The sequence below is a fragment of the Alosa sapidissima genome, chromosome 8, assembly GCF_018492685.1.
Source record: "Alosa sapidissima isolate fAloSap1 chromosome 8, fAloSap1.pri, whole genome shotgun sequence".
In the NCBI taxonomy this organism is placed as follows: Eukaryota; Metazoa; Chordata; class Actinopteri; order Clupeiformes; family Clupeidae; genus Alosa; species Alosa sapidissima.
Genome location: NC_055964.1, coordinates 18,267,266 through 18,286,994, shown reverse-complemented (window position 1 = coordinate 18,286,994; position 19,729 = coordinate 18,267,266). Strand labels below are relative to the sequence as shown.

The following is a 19,729-nucleotide window of genomic DNA, read 5'->3' as shown; positions in this document are numbered from 1 at the left end:
ATACCGTCATACCCAATTTTGACGATCAGAAACGCAGCGCTTAGCGTACTCTTATCACGGCGCAAAGTTTATTCCTATCTTACATTCAAATTTTTCACCATGTTCTCTTTTATTAAAAAATGCGACCTAAGGTGCGATCTGGTGCATTATCTAAAAATCATTATCTTACACCATCTAAAAAGAATTAAGCCATTGACCAAGAAAAGCCTGGTTTATAGCAAAAGGCCATATGAAGCACAGCTGAAGACATACCGTCACAAGATGTAAGCAGCAACTCCTCTGCAGGATAAATGTCCTCAGGATTTTTATTCAGTCATTCGAATATTATTGGGGTAAGTGTTGCTTTTTTCAGTGGAATAGTGGAATACCTGTTCCATACGGTCTCATGTGCAAGAAAATTCTTTCAAATGCATCGCTGACTATCAAAATACCGATGCGCTGTTTGAAGTTGCGTTGCTTGCTGTTAAAGGGAATGACATGTCATTTTCATTGGTTTAAAGGATGTTACACCAAGAAAACACCCATGACTGTTTTTCTCAATCGCTTTGGTACATTTCTCGAATCATCCTCGACATTTGCAAAACAGTAAGTTTGTTTCTCAAAACAATTTGTACAAATAGCAAAACACCATGGATTACCAAAAGCCAGTCTCTTGCTCAAAATCCTTAGTTCATCTCTCAAAAGTAAATATCTGCATCAATGAACATGTCGGTCATCAGAATGACAAGTCCTTGTATCATAAAAATGTAAACATTGGACAATCTCCTTAGGAAAAACATGCTTGACATATTATGACAACTTGTTCAGCTATTTTGAAAGTAAAGACTCATGCTATGAACTACTGCCTAAATGTTGTGGGGGGTGAGACTATTCAACAGAGACCCATCAACATGACATAAGCAATTGATAATAAACAGCAGAGAATTGTACATAATCATTTGCATGGATGTACTAAAGCATTTGCAACTTGTTCAAAAAAATGAGAAACTGCTTTTTTGATGTGCAAAAGTGACACAATGATGTGAAGATTGAACAGGTAGTTTTGAGAATTTCAATTCTGATCTGAGAAATGTACCAAAGCGATTGAGAAAAACTGTATTACATAAGAACCCCCTTTTGGCACCAAGCTACGTTTGATAACAAAACCACCCCGAATGTGGACTGGACAAACCCCAAAATGTATTTAAGCTATTCGCCAGTGACCATGCATTTTAGATCGCCAAAATAGGGTCCACAATGTCTGTCCACAGAAAAAAAAACTTTAAAACATATCCACTATCATGTAATCAACCCCCTCCACACACAATAATGTGTCACTTTGAAATAGAAAATAGTGCTGCCTTGCACATTGTTCATTAGAAAATACTTACATAGTAAACTGACACATTGACAACAAGACAAAACAGTTTCTCTACATATGCTAAATGACATCATGACTTATCATTTTGATTGCACTGACCGTTTCATTGGCATGAATATTTGCTTTTGAGGCATAAACTAGCATTTTGAGAAAGATACTGTCACGGTTAGCTGAGGGAGAGCTGGACCCAAACGCAGGGCAAGGTACAGCAATGCACGGCAATCTTAGAATTACAAGAATCCTTAAATGCAAACTGAACAAACCGTATGTAACCCACTACACAAACAACTAATGACCAACACAGACTGAGGGAAGACAGAGGGTATAAATACACAGGTGGACAAGGAACACATGAACACAATTTGACAAGCGTGACTTATTTTTGTGGAAAAAATGTGCTGGATTGGGCGGCGGTCATATTTGCGGTACATATATTGTCATGAGCTCTCTCTCTGCCTGGTAACACACGCTGATTGAAGTCTGACCTCCACCTGTTCCTGCTCTGCTCTGCTCTGCCTCACCCTCGTTACCTACCAGCTGCACTGCATTCACCACTCATCATGCCCTGTATATAAAGCCTAGAAAACCCTACACAGACTTCACTACAGACTTTAGCAGACTGGTTTAGAAATAATGTAATAGCCAGAAATATGCCTGCCCTGCCCTAATAAAGAAATATTTGGTTAACTGCGAGTGAATCCCGTTTGCAGCCGTAGAGACGCAGGACAAATTAAACATTCTGGTTTTCTCCGAGTGCAACGATGATAGACAGACATCATTTGGACAAAATATAGAGTATTAACCTCCGTTGCTCAGCCAAATGCCTTCCTGTTATGTCCTGTTATCACGGAGTTACAGGCGATAAACGATTTTTGATGGTCACAAGTTTACTTCATTAGGGACTGTTCGTTATTTATTTAAGGGGCTACCAGAGGAGTTTTGGGAGCATTAGTCCAAAAAGACGTGACCCTCCCTCGCCAGCAATACATTTTGTCTATGACCCTCCAAAGTGATTATGAAAAAATCACTGTCAACTTTTTCCGGGTTTATATCTCCTACTGTATTTTAACGTTTTCACATATTTGGCCATAAGCCGTTTATCATAGGCTATCACGAAACCAAACTACAAAGGCAAACACTTTAACAGGGGGAATTAATTGGGCATGAATCATGCTGAACGCTATTTCGCTACCTTAGAATAATAAGGTTCTATCTGCGTTTTGAGTAGGTACAACCGGGACGATTGAAACGGGGACGAATGAAACATTCCGGTTTTCTCCGAGTGCAACGATGATAGACAGTCATCATTTGGACAAAACATGGAGCATATTAACCTCCGTTGCTCAGCCAAATGCCTTCCTGTTACGTCCTGGTATCACAGAGTTACAAGCGATAAACGATTTTTGATGGTCACAAGTTTACTTCACTAGCGGTTTATTTTTTTGGATTATTAAAGAGTGTTTTTCATTTAAAGGTTTGACTTCGTGCTTATTCAGTAGAGCATGTAGTGCTCTCCCCAATCCCAGACGTTCACATTGCATGTTTGTTTGTAATGGATGCAACCGCGAGATAGGCTATGCGTTTGACAATGAGTTGTTAACAGAACCAAGACATATAGCCCAGCAGCAATCTAGGGACTGATCGTTATTTATTGAAGGGGCCACCGGAGGAATTTTGAGTGCTTCAGTTGGAAGTTGCATGACCCTCTCTTGCCTGCTAGAAATTGTTCAATGACCCTCCGACAGAATTGTTAAAAAAGACATGACCCTCCCCTGCCAATTGTCTTCCGCCCGCGCCACAGCCACACACTTTGTGATAACGTTCTTAAATCAATCTTTCCCGTGAGCTTGCATGCTACCAGTCCTTCCTTTTCAAATGTGTTGCGCCTGTTTGCACAATTTCACAAATAATCATATGTGATTAATAGTATGACAAATATTTCCTGTGCACGGGGACCGAAGCAATGCATGCCAACTTTTTCCGTGTTTATCACGTATTTTAACTTTCCCCGCTGTCTTGCCGTTTTAATGTTTTCCCGTAGAATATCCCATATTTTAATACTCTCAAAACAGCCCTGCCATCGGGCCTGTCTCTGTGTTGCCCTGTTGCTACCCCTTGCCCTTCCAACGAAACAGATGTCTTCAAATCATCGTTTTCCTTGCTTGAAGGCGAACTTAGAGTGATGTTAACCTATTTAAGTTTAACGGCGCGATTGTCGTGAGAGCACGATTCATTGGCGCTTGCATGTTCGGCCTTATGTCTACGTGCGCACCTGAGGCTACTCAGCTGCAAGAGAAATAATTTCCCCTGTTTGTATGTTCACTGCAGGTTGGCCTACCATAACTTACCAACTCTGCACTGTAGACTGGCTATTTATATTTTTCTGTGAAATAAGCAAATGTATTTGTTCAACTTTATGAAGCAGAATTACGCATAGGGTACTTGGAACATAATACATTTGACAAAGGACAGATGAATGTTGCTAGTGACAAAATATTAACTTTCAGTGTTTTACGATGTTTTTGTCATGGGGAAGTGTTTTTCCCCATGCATTTATTCTAGGTTACTGTCAGTGACTGCCGTGAGAGAAGCGGGTTCTGTGTTTCGTTCATGTCAGTGACTGACGCGAGAGAAGCGGGGTCTGTGTTGTGTTGTGTTGCGTGTGCCGTGCCGTCCACAGCTCTTCAGTTCTGACAAAGCCAAAATTACTCCTTTTGAAACAATGAGTGCAGGAAGCGCGTTTGTATGGTTATATTGCTTGAGGGGGGGGGGGGGGGGGGGGTCCCAAGCAGCTTTCAGCCATAAGGCTACTTTGAGAACATTTCAATTCACCCGACACTAATATTCAAAATGTTGAAAACTATTTCGGCATAGCCTATAAAGCAGTTTAATTAAATGGAATGTTAGTTGTAAACAAACGAGCTACTTGGTGAGGCTTGGCCTCACAGATGCGCTCGTGCCTTAGATGGCAGGAAAAATCTTCACGATAGGCCTATTAACTAACCACCCGATTCACGTTGGCTGGGGGGAAGGGGGGCCATCAGACAATTGTGCCCAGTTAATCCGGCCCTTCCCCCAAAAATCCCACCTTCCCACCTCTGACAGCTTAAAAGAAGTCAAGAGGACTCCTTACTCACAGACCTATTCATAAACCTGCGGTTTTGAAATCCTATGCAGCTACAGGAGCTTCCAATCGCGAGGAAGCAATTTTGCATTGTAGGCATAACTAACATGCAATAATGCCGCCAACAACAACCAAAACTAGGCTAATCATTGTCAACATGTAAATTAAATGTAACATTAGTGTGAATCAAATTAAAATGTTCTCTTTTGCAAACGTAGGCATAGTAACAGAATAATTTAATAATGTTACAAAGATACTACATCAATCCGTATGTTTCATTGGGCTACTAGGCTATTTGTTTTGCCTTGATTCATTTAGGCTAGGCCTTTTTATTCAGGGGCCGTATTCACAAAGAATTTTAAGGCTAAAAGTAGCTCCTAACTGGCGAATTTAGGAGCAACTCCTAAAAATAATGGGCATGTCACTCCTAACTTTAGGACTCTTAATTTTTTCACAAAAAGTAATTCACGAAGCATTTTAGACCTAAAAGTAGCACCTAAGTCTGGGACAGGTTAAGTCGAGAGGACTCCTAACTCACTAAGACCTATTCATAAACAGCTTTTTTGTGGCATTTTACGTTGCGATGTTTTGAAATAGCCTATGCGCAACAGGAGCTTCCAATCGCAAGGGAACAATTTTGCATTCATAAAAGGGATGCAATAACGCCACCAACAACAACCAAAACTACTCATTGTTAACATGTAAATGAAATGTAATGTTTCATTGTGAATCAAATTAAAATGTTCTCCTCTTTGCAAACGTAGCCTAGGGATATGGTGACAGATTCATTTAATAGCCTAATGTTGCAAAGGTAGGCTACTGCATCAATCCATAGGCCTATGTTTCATTAGGCTACTAAGCTATTTGTTTTGCCTTACTCTTTATTCATTTAGGCTAGGCCTTTTTATTCAGTTATTAATCATCTTCCGTCCTTCGCACTACTTGTGTAGCGCAAGCATTCTCCGACCTGTCACCTGTCAGTCATCATCGGAAGAGAGGTGTTTGGAATTCCCGCGTTACAATCGTCAGCCAATCAAGGTGGTCACTTCAGTCAAGCTCGTGCATGAGTAATGACGTCATCCATAGCCACGAAGACTCACTCCTAGTTTAGGAGTTGTCTGAAAGGCTTTGTGAATAACTTTTAAGAGAAAACTCCAATCTAAAATCTTTAAGTGCGATTTAGGAGTAGCCTACTCCTAGTAGTAAGATAAAAGCCTTTGTGAATAGCCTACGGCCCCAGTTATTCATCATCTTCCGTCCTTGTGTAGCGCACGCATTCTGAGACCTGTCACTCATCATCGTAAGGGAGGTGTTTGGAATCATGCCCGCGTTACAATCATCAGCCAATCAGCCAATCAAGGTGGTCACGCTTGCCCATTTACCCAAATTAATGGTTGAATATTACTGATGATCATTGTTATTTAAGAACATGCAGTGTGCGTAGGGTACCAAAAACATCTTGCTCGTAAAAAAGCATCATAATGCACATTCTGGCGGGTCTGTTATTTACTGTAGGCTGCGCAAACCACATGCCTTTATTTTGGGCAAGCCTGCATTCATTCATTCATTCAACCTTTATTTATTCTCGGAGGGTCATTGAGGGAAGCCCTCATTTTCAATGAAGCCGAAATTACAGAAGCGAAGCAAAGCGCTCCACAAACAAGACAACATTCGAGGCCTTCTGTTGAAGAATTGTATATAAAGCCTGCGCTGACAGTAATCCTCCTGCCCCTGATAGGCCTACCACAGCTGTGGATAGTGTGGAATGTTCAAGTAATAACACAATCCAATGTGTGTCTCAATTGTCCCCCGCTGACCACCTCACACATTTCTCTAGATTTTGCAACGAACTTACATGACACAATGCCATAAAATATGCCAGTTTTAGGACACAGAATAATGTTTGTAATGATACCAGGTAGGCCAGGTATTGTCGAAGGTGCATGGTGAAGTGAAATTCTTACTTTGGAAAACAAACATTTGCCGATATCATCGCCGATCATCAGAATATTGCAACAGATTCTGTGTTCTGGACTGTAGGTAACTTGTTAAGCCAGTGGTTCTCAAACTTTTATTTCATTCCCCACTTTGATCAAGGGGCATGACTGATGATAGTGGAGATAACGTGTTATCCCGAGGCTTTTGCAAGTCAGCATCTTCGACGGTAGTCTATTAAAAATATAAGTTTTCGATGTCCCAAACGGAGAGCCATACTTTATTGTTTTTAACGATCTCTATGCTACTCACAAAAATGTAGGCATGGGGACATGATGAAGTAGGTTATGAAACTGTCGTGTGTTAAATTATTGTGATTACGAGCCAGTGGTTTTCAAACATTATGCGTGACTCGGACATCTAACTAACTGCAACAGGCTCATATCGTCCTCGCATTCGCAAAATGAGGACCAGTGTTTTGTCAAATTGCAAATAGCTATTCGTTTTAACTATTTTTTTTATGATAGTAGCCTATACAAAAAGCACTTCATACTATCTTAATCTTGGAATATGGGGAGGGAAGTGGCGCGTCTGCAGTCAGCCAAATATGAATGTAATTCTGCGGCATAAAGCAGATGTAATTGTTTATTGTACAGAAAAATAAAAATGACATGTCAAGCAGTCAATTGACTACATTGCAGTCAAGAAGTAGGGCAAATTAATTTACGAAACCAAAACGTGGGTCATAGTTGTCTAAGCCTCTATTGCGTAGCCTGTTAAAAACGTCGCCAGATAGTATTAAATCGGCAACAACATTGTTTTCTGCAGAAGCCTACCCAAGGCTACAGATTCATTCTGAACAGTTATTTCTTTACTGGCTCAATTATCACACCACTGTTTTGATTTGCGTAGTTGCGTTAACCCCAACACTGACAATCATGTAGACAGCAAATTTCGATTTCGATTTTCGTGTAGTCAAGCCTTAAGCCATACCCAAGTAGCCTAAATCAAGGTAATGTTTAATTATGCATGATTTATTTTGTTATTGAATTCGTAGGCTGGGATTACTCTCGGCAACAATTATGTAAGGGACGGCAGGCAGAGCGATGTACAGTGTCAGAGCGACTCACAGTGGCTGAAAGTGGTACTAAAGCTTCACGCAGCTTCACGCCGCGTAATGCGCGAATGAAGTGGTCATTTGAAAGCGATGCCCACTGTACCTCTTGCGCAGGCAAGATAAACTGGGAAGAGCAAAAGGCGCGTCATTCCCATTATAAGAACAAGCTTGGTCACTTAAAGTGACAGAACACAATTTCCCCATACACATATACATTTCTGGTGCAATGGCAAGTGGAAGCATTATTAACCATGTTACACCCTCCCCCTCTGAATTCCACTTGCCCTAATAAAATAAAACATGAGGCACGCAAAGCCTTGCAATTAAATGCCCCCAAACATTCCCGTCTATAAGACCCTTCCACAGTAGAATGAGGGAGTACATTCAGATCCCCAGGTAAACATGCCTATTACATGTTAATCACACTTGGTAACAAAGTAAAAGGAAGCCCCAAAGAAAACAAAAACATCAAAAACCAAAACAAAATTGGTTGAGATGACAATCCATCCCCCTAAAATGCAAACCCAAACCATTTTACACCCATACAGCTATCCTCTCCAACCCATTAGCCCAAACCCTCTGTGTCTGCATTGTTTCAATAAGTCTCCTAACAGGTTTTATAAAATGCCCCACCCTTGAAACGTTAAGTCTATTAGTCTGCATTGACTGAAAGTCAGAAACAGAAGCTGGGGTGTCAGTCAGTCTAAAGTCACCGTCATTAGGTTGTGCTGAGTCATGGGTAGGAGTCGGCGGGCAACCGGAATTTGAAACACAGTCTGAAGTCAGAATCCATCAATCCAGAATCGGAGACGGACTTGGAGATGCTATCCATAGCCTGTTCCACAGGAACATCAGGTAACAGGTTAGAATCCGGTATCGAGCCATGTTCCACACTTGACCTGCATTCTTCTTCCATGTGATCTGTTCGCTCGTCATCTGGTACATCACTTGACAGCTCTGACACCCACACACTTGTTCTCTCTTCAGCATTCATCACATCTACTGGTGCATCACTCTCATCAGAAGAGCATCTGAATTCATCAATCACTTGCTCAGGAGAATCAAGCAGTGGTAGGTAGTTAACCGGCATAATAAGATTGCGGTGCACAGTCTTCTCTTGGCCAGTATACACATGAATGTCACTATTCTTTTCTGTGACAACATACAGTGTATTTTCCCACCTGTCTGCTAGTTTTCTTTTGCCACGTTCCCCCTTATTCGCCAACAGGACATGATCTCCAACCTCCACAGGGGCCCCTCTGACTTTCCTGTTGTACAGGTCTGCATGCCTCCTTAACTGTTTGGAAGCAGATGCCTGGGCAGCCTTTATGGCCTCTTGCAGGTCCATCCTGAGAGACTGGACATATTCATCATAGTCCACAACTTCTGAGTCTTGCAGCACCTCCCCAAACAGCATGTCCACAGGTAAGTGAGGTGTTCTCCCAAACATCAAATGGAATGGGGCATGTCCAGTGGTTTCATGGATTGTGCAATTATATGCAAAAGTCAGAGATTTAAGCATTTGAGGCCACCTGTGTTTTGCCCTGGCTGGTAGTGCCCGAATCATATTGCCCAAAGTCCTATTAAATCTCTCAACGCCCCCGTTACCCATTGGGTGGTACGGTGTTGTATGGGACTTTTGTACCCCAGCCACACTGAGGAGTTCAGCAATGAGATTGCTCTCAAAGTTGGCCCCTTGGTCTGAGTGGATGCGGCGTGGGAACCCATAGACACAGAAGATGTTGTTCCACAATTGACGGGCAACAGATTTTGCTGATTGATTTGGGCACAAAAAGGCGTGAGCCAATTTGGTAAAATTATCAGTGACAACAAGGACGTCCAGTGATCTGTTAGAAGCATCTTCAGCACACCAGAAATCCACACAGACCAGCTCAAGAGGTTCAGTAGTGATGATGCTTTCCAGTGGGGTTTCCAGTTCCAGAAGAACCTCTGTCGCATCAACCAGCCTCATCATGAACACCTCTCAGGACTGTTTGCTTCAGTGAGGTAGGTACAACAAATTGGTAAGTCTTTTTCTTGGATACAGGGTCCCTAGTCACACGATACAGCACCCCCTTACGCAGAGACAGCTTTTCCCATGCCTTAAGCAGCCTTACAGTCCCCAATGGTTCATGGCCACACTCTCTTCTGGAGGGTCTCCTACCTCTTTCCATGTAGAAAATCACCCTGGCCAATACATCATCTTGCCGTTGTTTTGACATAAGGTCCTCCTGTGACAAAGCACAAACAGCAGCCACATCAGCTGGCACCAAAGACTGAGGGAACTGTGGCAACAAGAGTGCGCGACTTTGACGTTCTGGTTCCCTACAAATGTGAGAGGTCAAGATGGCTGACACCTCATCACTTGACAAAGGCCGAGCAAGGAAAGGAACAGTGGATTGGCCGTTCACTGCTAAGTCAGCCTTCTTGGTCTCCGATGTCTGAAAGTGGCTCTCCAGATCCCCCTCACATGGATGGTTGGACCAGCAGAAAACATCCTGCACTTTCTGAGCTCGCACACCAGCTGCCTCATCCAACAGCTCCTTGTAAGGGATTCTTGTGAGCCTGTGGAGTGCACTAGGCTTCACAAAAGGCTGCCTGCTTAGTGCATCCGCAACTACATTCCTGGGCCCAGGAATATACTTTATGTCGAAATCAAATGGTGCCAGCTTGGCTACCCATCTGTGTTCACAGGCATCGAGTTTGGGTTTAGACAGGATGTAAGTTAGAGGATTGTTATCCGTCCAAACAGTAAATGGCCGCCCTTTTAGCCAATGCCCAAACTTATCACAGACTGCCCAACGTAAAGCAAAAAATTCTAGTCGATGAGCCGGATACTTTGATTGTGCATAGGTCAGTGACTTGCTTGCAAAAGCCACAGGTCTGGCCTTATCCCCACCTTCAGGGACCTGGGAGAGCACAGCACCTAAACCGTTACTTGACGCATCCACAGACAACAGAAATGGCTTACTAAAGTCTGGATGGGCCAAGAGAACATGATCAAGAAGAGCTTGTTTCAACTGAATGAATGCCTGTCTGCATTCATCTGTCCAATCTGCCACCCCAAGCTTTCTCATGGCCTTTCTTTTTACTTTCCCTTTTCCACAACGAGGAGTCTTGGGCCCAGTGGTCAATCCAAACAGTGGTTTGGCAATCGCCGAACAGCCCTCTATAAACTGTTGATAATAAACAACCATGCCAAGAAATGACCTTATCTTGGACTGAGAGGGTATGTTAGAGTTGCCCTCCATGAGATCCTTTTCAGTCATTCCAGTGATAACTCGTACCTTTTCAGGGTCTGTGACAATACCAGCTTCACTGATGACATGGCCCAAAAATCTCACAGACTTCTCCATAAAGTGACATTTCTTCGGCGCCAGTTTAAGATTGTGTTGCTGTAAGCGACTAAAGACCATCTCCAAACGCTGTAACCCCATTGTTTCATTAGGTGCAAAGACCAACACATCGTCAAGGTAGCAGAGGAGACTTAAAAAATTCTGGTCTCCAAAAATGCTCAGCATCATTCTCATGAAGGTGGCTGGACTATTACATTACATTACATTACATTACATTTGGCTGACGCTTTTTTAACCAAAGCGACTAACTACATGGTAAACAGTAAGTGTTAGAACAATTCTCACAATTTTAGGACAGTTTAAAAAAAAAAACATTAGAGTACAGTAAGAATAAGTGCGTCGGTGAGTGCTGTTTTTAACAGTTACTTGTCAGTTTAAAACGGCTGGTGAGTGCTAGGATCAGTAAGACTTGTTGTAAGTGTTGCTATAAGAGTAGATGTTCTCTAAAGAGCTGGGTCTTCAGGAGTTTTTTGAAAGTGGAAAAGGATGTCCCTGCCCTTGTAGGAACTGGCAGTGTGTTCCACCAACGAGGAACAACAGATGAGAAAAGTTTGGATTGGCTTGAGCGTACCGGTGGTAGAGCTAGACGTCGTTCGTCAGAGGAGCGCAGCAGTCTGGAGGTAGTGTAAGTCTGTATGAGGGCATTCAAGTAGGTGGGAGCAGAACCGGAGACTACTTTGTAGGCAAGCGTTAGAGACTTGAATTTGATGCGGGCCGCCATAGGTAGCCAGTGTAGCTGGATGAGCAGCGGGGTAACATGTGCCCTTTTGGGTTGGTTGTAGACCAGGCGCGCCGCCGCGTTCTGGATCATCTGAAGTGGTTTCACTGCGCAGGCTGGGAGACCTGTCAGGAGGGCATTGCAGTAGTCGAGTCGTGAGATGACTATTGCCTGAACCAGAAGTTGGGTAGCATCTTGAGTCAAGTAAGTCCTGATTTTCCGTATGTTGTAGAGTGCGAAACGGCATGACCGGGCGACTAAGGCAACATGATCTGAGAAGTTTAGTTGGTTGTCGAGAACAACTCCTAGATTTCTTGCAGTCCTGGTCGGTGAAACAGACAGGGAGTCAAATTTGATGTTGATGTCGTGGTGTATGGTAGGTTTAGCTGGGATGACCAGCAGTTCAGTCTTTGAGAGGTTCAGCTGGAGGTGGTGTGCCTTCATCCATGTAGCTATGTCTGAGAGGCAATCCGAGATCCGTGCTGAAACCAGGGGGTCGTCAGGTGGAAAGGACAGATAGAGCTGTGTGTCGTCTGCATAGCAGTGGTATGAGAAGCCGTGCGAACGGATAATCTGTCCCAAGGAGGTGGTGTAGATAGCAAAGAGGAGGGGGCCCAGCACTGAGCCCTGGGGGACCCCTGTGGTGAGATGGTGAGGTGCGGATAGCTGACCAAGCCATGATACGTTAAACGAGCGTCCTGTGAGGTAGGATTCAAACCAGGAGAGAGCAGAACCGGAGATTCCCATGTCAGCGAGTATAGAGAGAAGGATACGGTGATTAACCGTGTCAAAGGCAGCCGATAAGTCAAGCAGAATGAGTACTGATGACCGAGCGGTCGTCCTGGCTTCTTTTAAGGCTTCTGTTACAGACAGCAGAGCCGTTTCGGTAGAGTGGCCGCTTTTGAACCCAGACTGATTTGGATCCAGAAGGTTGTTCTGTGAAAGGAAGTCAGAGACCTGTTTGGAGACTGCTCGTTCAATGCCTTTGGATAGGAAAGGCAGTAGTGAGACAGGGCGGTAGTTCTCGACTTGAGCAGGGTTGAGAGAAGCTTTCTTAAGTAACGGTGTTACCCGGGCCATTTTGAACGCTGTTGGAAATGTGCCGGAGGTTAGCGAGGCATTGATCACATGTGTGATAGCTGGAGCGATGGTCGGGCTGATGGACTGAAGTAGGCTCGTAGGTATAGGGTCCAGCGAGCATGTGGTAGGACGGCTGCATGTCAGGAGTCTGGACACTTCACTCTCGGAGAGAGGCGTGAATGCTGAAAAAGATGTTCCAGCAGTCCCTAGAGGGATGTTCCAGCAGACCCTGAGGGAGACGATTGTACTCATAGAGTCCAAAAGGTGAAGTAAAAGCTGTAAACTTTCGGTCTTCCTCATGTACCTCAATGTTGTAATAGCCGATGTCAAGTCCATCGTTGAGAAATAAGCATTCCCACCTAAGGCTGCAAGAGCATCAGCCTGGTGTGGCAAGGGGTGAGCATCCTTTATTGTGCGGGCATTAATCCACCTGAAGTCGGTGCACAGACGTAAATCACCTGACTTTTTCCAGACAAGAGTGGAGAAGCAAACTCGCTACTACTCTTCTTTATTAATTCACACTCTTCCATCTCGTTCAAAGCCTGTTTGAGTTTGTCATACTGATTGGGAGACAACCTTCGATAAGGCAACTTGAAAGGTTTGTCGTCACTCAGCCTGATCCTATGCACAAACCCTTTAGCTTTCCCACAATCCAGCTTGTGTCTTGAGAAGATGGACTCATAACGGGCTATCAGTTGGACCAGCTTCGCTCTACCGTCAGGTGTTAGATGAGGAGAGTCAACATTTATGTCTGCAAGCCCCAATCTGCGAAGAACTTCAGAACCTGTTCCATCACACTCAGGTTTGCCGCCTAAGGTCAAGCTGTCGGCACTGTTATTGTCGCCCCCTAAATTGTCACTCATCTTCAGCACTTGTTGCTGCAATGTGTGAGCATGGGATGCTGATGCCACCAGCCCACCCGAGTCAAAGTCTTCCAGGGCCATACAAGTAGTGTTGCACGGTGTATCGATACTAAAAAGGTATCACGATGCCTTCACGCAAAAAATGATACGATTTCCGACGTTTTTAGAATCGATACTTAATTAAAATTAACGTTCTGTGTCTGCGTGAACTGCTGCTCTCATTGCTCCTTGCATGCATCTAGGCAAGTGGGCGTGTCAAGCAGGCAGCTCTGAGTGAGTGAGTGCGCAGCCAACGTCAACATACAGTAGTTCTTTGCCGACCGTCCTCGGCCTTGTGGATAAAACAAAAGGTGAAGTGAAATCTGCAACTATTTCGGATACATCGCGAATAGTGAAGGCAAGCCATCAGGTACACAGAGGCCCGTTTGTGAAATATGTTTCAAAGTAATTTAAAAGCAGTAGGCTACGCATGGAACTTGGCTAAACACCTCGCAGACATATCCCAACATTTTTGTTCAAAGAACGGCAGGTTAACGAATATGCTATAGAAAACACGACTACATGGTTAGTGCCAAGTTCTTCTCTTCTGTTTTAGTCTAGCCTAAGTGAAACGAGTAAGGTTCTCTGGGATAAAGCGAACCTTCCTTCATCAATGAATTTTGACGAGACATAACGAGCTGTAATCATTTTGACGAGACATAACGAGCTGTAATCATAGGGTGCTAACGTGATGAAAGCGCAATGTTCACGCCAGAATAACATTACCATAACTTGTAAACAATCTATTTCATGTTCGGTCAGTACTACTGGTAATATTTGTCATGGCATGTAGACTGCAATTTGTTCAATAAGTATTGCCCAGATGTAGGATAGGCTACCTGAAATGCGCTAATTAAAGCCCACAGCATATAATACCACCAAAGCGTGTTGAGTCCTAATAATAATAATAGCGGCTTATTGTTACGTTGTAGCAAATCATGTTATCAAAGAAATAGACGTAGGCTAATGTAGGAATGCACACAGACATATTGCAACAGGTAATGGTGTAGGCCTATCTGACGAAGACCTGAGTGGTTGGAACGTCGTACTTCTACACTGGGCGCAAAGAAGACTATCCTCACATTTTTCCCTTTGCAACTGTCAAAGAAATCCCATGAACACGGGAAGGCCTAGGGAAGCCTATACTGTACATCAGATGGCCTAAAGATTAGGCCCCTCTGCATAGCATTCAGTGATTTGCATGCAGTAATTTCAACACTGACCTTGATCTAGCCTAGTTTGGCTATTTAAAGCTACTTTATTGGCAAAACACAACACAATGTAAATGAACTATAACAAAAAATAAAAAGACTTAATCACACAAAGTAGGCCTATTATTTTACTGACTATAAAATAATAATTATGTAGGAAGTTTAGAACCCAGAATTGACCTTCACACTACAAAAGTGCACCGAATTCAACACAAATGACTCAATACACTTGGAGGAGGTATGAGTCCTTTCTTTTCCAGATATCTTAGGATTTCGCCGTAGTATCGTTTCAGTATCGAGCATCGTGATATTTATGGCAGGTATCGTATCGAAGTCATAATTTTGGTATTGTGACAACACTACATACAAGGGAATGTATCAGCCACCTTAGCGTTGCGTCTCAATACTATTGGTCGGGGCAGCGGATTGACAATCTTCACCGGGAGCCATCCATCATTTCTCAAGATTGCTACAGTTCTCCCAATCAGAATGTTCCTAGGTCTCGAACGGGCCTGTGTGGGTTCAATGACAACAGCACTACCAGCTGAAATGTTCTGAACACCCTTCAACCGTGCCCAGACTAAGTGCTCTTCCATCGGCTCCAAAGTAACTGCCTGCTTCAGCCTCAGTGTTCCCACTTTGTCTGGCACCTCGCCTCCCTGCCACCGCTCCACATTAGCCAGGAGCGAGAAGAGCTTTGCCTCCTCATCAGTACACCCCACTGGCTGTGTCCCAATGAAACTACCCTTCATGACCTGTATGAGATGTTTGATAAAATTACTGCCAATAATCAGTCCGTCAATCTGACCATCTACTACTAAGACAGGGACAGAGGCTTTATGGCCATATACCGTTCGCACCAGCTCACATGCACCCACTGCCCTGGTCTTCAACCCACCACACCCAACCAGCACCACATCAACTGGGAAGAGCGCCTCACCTGTCAACACCCCAGCTTCCTGTAGGTGTGGCACCATCGCCGAGCTCAATGTACAGGCCATCGATCCACTATCAATCATCCCCTTCACCTCAATTATGTCATTTACAACAACACACTTATAAAACAGATCATCATTAGGAGCTACAGCTTGTATGTTTTGATAGATTATATTCACACCGGGCCCTGCAGAGGCACATGCACTTGAATACAAAGACTCCACATCATCACAGTTATTTACGGGGACTATATTCGGCCCATCACTTGTCCCCTCCCTGCGTGGGCCATCTAGTTTTCCTGCGGGTTGGTTGGGCCCCGCTGTGTGAGCCCTGCTGTCTGGGGAACAGATTCTTGGGCTGAGGCTCGTGGGCATGTCATGCGTGTGTGGCCAGGAGCATGACAGAGGTAGCACAAATGATCAGACAGTGTTGCACTGTACTGTGGTCAGCCCCTCCACATATCGCACATGGCAGAGATGGATTCAACCTCCTTCGAAACCGTTGCTGTGGACGAGATCTATTGGTCTCCACCGTCTGTTGCGGCCTCTGTTCTAGTACACGCTCAAGCAAAGCAATGACTTGCGCAAAAGGTTCAGCTGGATTGTGAGAGGACGCTGCCACTGGTGCAGGTCTAGGCGCAGCTGCTGCCACAGGATTGTCTTTTGGCAAAGCCACTGGAGAAGACACTCCCTGCTTTAGAGAAACCGTCACTGGTGCACATGTAGAATGTTTGGCTTTGCTTTCTCTCTGATGTTCCTGCAGCCCTTCATGCACTTCCCCAGCAGTCCACTGAAGCAGGGGTTTGCACTTGAAAATCAGACACAGTCCGGGGTCCGGGCAGTGTCGAATAACCATAGCAATCACCTCCCGAGCGGGATCTTCTAGCTTCTTACCCTGTCTCCTAATGCAGTCCTCTGCTACATCAATTGCCCTATTCAGTCTAATCCAATAGTCAAATGGCTTTTCACCAGTCAGTGGGAGAGTTGTGTAAAAGTCTGCTAAAGGCATGTCAGAGTAAACTATGTCACTGAAATGTTGCTTCAAAATATCAAAAATGGGGCCTGGGCCCTGCCTTAAGTCAATCCTAGAGGCACTACGCAATCCCACTCTGACAACATCTCGCGCCCGTCCCATAAGCTTACTCATCACTTCATCAGACTGCTCTTGAGTGTTAAAACCTTTCCTATGCATGTAAACCAGCATTAGCTCCTCCCACTCCTGCACTGTACATTTCTCAGAGCCATCCCCCTGAAAAAATCCTGGCGATTTCACATCGGATTTCAGCACCAAACCCATGCCTGAAATGTCACCAGCCCTACTGTTATTCTGGGGACCAGCAGTGTCACCCACCACCTAGACACGACGCAATGCTTTCACCAATAGAATGTCCCACCCGCTGAACAATATCTGCCAGTAACTCAATTGACACCTCCTTGTTCACTGAAGGTGAAACTGGCTCAGAACCAACAGCATGGGGTGTATATTCATTAGTGGTGCGTGCCTGTTGTGACGTGGAGCTTTGCATTGGAGTAGAGGTAAGAGGCTGGATTGCAGTGGCAATATCTGTTAGTCCAGGAGAAGTAAACATAAATGCCCCCCTGCCCCTACCAATACTACCCAGCCCAGTAAAACTATTTATTATGAATTACGTGTGTAATCTACGGAGCCCTCCGGGTGACATGGGGAAAAAAAACATGGGTTAAAAAAAAAAAAAAAAAAAGTCATGGGAAAAAAAACATGAAGAAGAAAAAAAAAAAACATGTACTTTTGCGGGATCTCGCAAAACTTTTTTTCTACTTTTGGAACTTGCTGGGCTTCCTACTTGACCCCAATAGGCCCACAAACCACTACCGCCAGATGGCAATCATATCATGATACTATGATTGCTCTATCACTGTTGCGTTTTGTGGGTTTTATGGACACATTACATACAGTAGTACAGTAGGCCTATGAAACGGGAGGGAGGGGAGACACCTGCGTGCAGACACACACACACACACGCACACACACACGCACACGCACACACGCACGCACACACGCACACACACACACACACACGCACACACACGCGCACACACGCACACACACACACCCACACACACACGCACACACACGCGCACACACACGCACACACAGGCGCGTAGCAAGCGTGGGGGATGTGGGTGTTATAACGTACACAATTTTGCTGGAACACGATTCTATCCCCCACACTTTTTGTCAGATTAAATTGAAAGTAAAATATGGAAATAAACGCTCCCGTAAAGAGTTGGAACCGTATCTATAACTCACACACAGAGACACAAATAGGTCTGTTGATTTGATTGAACGGTCATCCAGCCAATCACATCAATTTAGGTGAAGAACCAGAGCCGCTCTGATCAAATTCAAAGTGTGCATCTTTCAAGGCTATGCTGCTGCTTGGGTCTGCATTGTAACGTCTGCAGTGAGCAGATTTCAAATAGAATTGAAATGATAATTGTTACTGCATTATGCTAATTTAGTAAACCAAAATTCACTGTCTGACTGACAGTTTTTGTCACAATGCAGGGAGTCAAAGTGAAAGCGGGGTGCATGCACCAAGGCACCTGTTTCTGCAGGAAAACCTTTGGCTACTGTTCTCAGAGCATTATGCTTTCTCTGCCTATGATCTGCAGCTTTTCTCAAACTATGGGCCTCCTCAACAATTAACCTACTACTGCTCCACGTAGCCGCGAAATTAAGTTATGCCCGGTGCTTCACACGTCTGCTCATTTGCAGCATTACTTCATTTGGTGTCATCAACTATATAGACATAGCCCAGTCAGCACACATACAGTACGTCTCCAAGACGCTTGGAAAGGAACAGCTCAATTACATCGCGTTCCATTTAGAACGTCTTATTTGATCTGATCTTACAAACGGCGCCATCAAGACACATTTGAGTTCTAGGCTACATCGGAGATAGAACGCTTATGATCGCTCATGCAATGTGTGCGTCCCTGCAGCAAGTGAAACTGGAGGTAACGTGGGCTAGAAGCAACAATAGTTTAAACAACAACGTGGCTTCCTGTAACGATCAATGGAAAAATGCATAGAAACTGCTAATCATAATCTTTAAATTGACATTAATTAAGCTGGCTATAGGCTATGCAACACAATTTATTTATATTCCCTTTGCATATGTTTGGGTAGACTTCAAACGTTTTTGAATTTGAGCTTACAGTTCTGTGTCCTTTACATTTATTTAATAGGTATTAGTGATACCTCGAAATTAGGCTGCTGTCTGTTAGGCAATTTATTGTAGCCTGCTAACCCATATGCACAAAACATAATTTCTGAAATGATTTCTTGATTTATAACATGAGATATGTCTCCATGTAGGGTAGTGTCAAATAGTGACGTGATAGCAGGTAGCATGTAGGCCTACATGTCACATGAGCCACACATATGACGGGCGCTGCTTCTTCTGTCCCTCCCAAACTGCATTAAAATGGTGTTTTTAGCAATCTTAGAAACTCCCGGACACCAATATAGTCCGCACCCCTCTTAGAAAATACTTACAACGTCCCTGTAGGGAGTTATTTATAATTTGGCCAGAGTGTTTCATTTTCCTATCCCACAACCCCCACACTTTTAAAAAGCTTGATACGCCTCTGACACACACACACAACATACAGGAACATCACAATGCAACTAAGCTCGGCGCTACAATTATGATCAAAGGCCTATGCAATTATTGACAGAATTTAACGGACCTTTGTTCCTCCCGGTTCGCTCGTTCGACCCTCTGATATGATTACCATCTGGCGGTAGTGGTTTGTGGGCCTATTGGGGTCAAGTAGGAAGCCCAGCAAGTTCCAAAAGTAGAAAAAAACTTTTGCGAGATCCCGCAAAACTCGCAAAAGTACATCTTTTTTTTTTCTTCTTCGTGTTTTTTTCCCACGTGACTTTTTCTTTTTTTTTTTTTCCCCATGTCACCCGGGGGGGCTCCGTAGTAATCAGTGTATGCAG

The 19,729-nt window shown here is 44.0% G+C and overlaps 1 long non-coding RNA gene across 1 annotated transcript; it reads left to right on the top strand.

Annotated features, from left to right (window-relative positions):
- Window positions 1-598: 598 nt before the first annotated feature.
- Window positions 599-19,491, top strand: LOC121716084. The gene is made up of 4 exons (XR_006033757.1): window positions 599-610; window positions 3,996-3,999; window positions 5,790-5,793; window positions 19,231-19,491. It is a non-coding gene; the product is annotated as an uncharacterized LOC121716084 (long non-coding RNA).
- The last annotated feature ends 238 nt before the right edge of the window (window positions 19,492-19,729 follow it).